The sequence below is a fragment of the Psammomys obesus genome, unplaced genomic scaffold, assembly GCF_907164565.1.
Source record: "Psammomys obesus unplaced genomic scaffold, mPsaObe1.curated_primary_1811, whole genome shotgun sequence".
Lineage (NCBI taxonomy): Eukaryota > Metazoa > Chordata > Mammalia > Rodentia > Muridae > Psammomys > Psammomys obesus.
Window position 1 is genome coordinate 1,315,165 of NW_026592403.1, and position 1,551 is coordinate 1,316,715.

A 1,551-nucleotide genomic window follows, 5' to 3' on the forward strand; every position below is an offset into this window, starting at 1 on the left:
GTATTAAACCATGGTACCAGCGCTTTAGTTACTTATGCAAAAATCGCATCTGCAATTGATAGAAATATTTATCAGTGTGTTCACTAAAATGAAAATGCAGTGAAGCGAGTAATAACATTTAAAACAAATAGGAAAGCCCAAATAGAAATGAAGCATTTGAATAATTTCACACTGTGTAGCCTGGAATAAATGATATCAAAACCCACTTCTGTTTCAAATCAATAACACTGAAATGTGACAGAATCTAGATACTCTATAGAAAAAAAAAACTAATCCATAAAAATATACTTGTAAAACATTTACATACAATAGGATATTTACCTTTCTTCTTTTGTATAAGTTGATTGGCTCTTGAAATGATTAATGTATTTCTTTTATAGTTATTATTAAGTATCATTCATTTATTTATGTTAGAATAGAAACCCACTGTTCATATTTTTTTAAGAATGTAGGAAGTTATTTTAAATTCATATCATTTTGGGTTCCTTGTCAAAGATAATACCTGAGAGTCAGGAAGTCAGATGCATGCATGGATGTCTGCAGATTTATTTGGTTTGTTAACTTTAAAGTGTTCAGTCACGTGAAGCTCTTTGTCCTCACTATGCCTGCTAAAGTGTTTTAAACAACTTAAGGTCCATAATTTCTAATGTCCTGATGAATTTAATGTAGGCTGTCCGTGAATTCATCCCCATTCACCCAAGAAATCTCAAGTAGCTTCCTGTTTCGTTTCAGCTATGATGATTTAGAATCATAGGTAACAATAAGAGACCAGGATTCTATACTTATGGCAAATAAGGATCCTAGTTTGTCTATGCATTTCATGTGACCATAAACCCAGTTTTCAGGAACTCACTTAAATATGATTTTTATATTTATTTTGCTTGTTTTGTACATAGAGAGAGTAAAATAGAAAATGCATGCTTTATGGAGACATGATATACATGTAAAGATCATACCGAATTGTCTGGCATCTGCTCTTTTCTACCAAGTATGTTTCAAGGGTTAAACTTAGGTCATCTGGCTTGGCAGCAAGTGCTTTTATCAACAGAGCTATCTTACTGGACAAAGTCTTTGGGAATTTTTTTCTTTGTTTGTTTTTAAGTTTATTTATTTATTCACTTTACATCTAGATCACAGCCCCCTCCCTTCTCTCCTCCCTGTCCCATCCTTTCACCCTCCTTCCATTTCCCTAATCCCATTCTCCTAACAAGGAGCCATCTCTTCCACTGTACCAACCCACCCCAGCATATCAGGTTGAATCAGGGCCGGGAGAAAGTAATCCAAAAGCAGTCAACAGAGTCCATGTCAGAGACAACTGCCACTCTGCTTGATAGGGGACCCACATGAAGACCAATCTGCCTATCAGTTACATCTGTTTTGGGGCACAGGTCCAGTCCATGCATCTTCTTTGGTTGGTACTTCAGTCTCTGTAAATCCCCACAGAGACTGAAGTGGCTACCTCCTAACCAGACAGAACTTCCACTGGACAGAGGGAAACACCAACCCACCCACAAAATCTTCAACCCCAAATTTACCCTGCCTATAAGATGT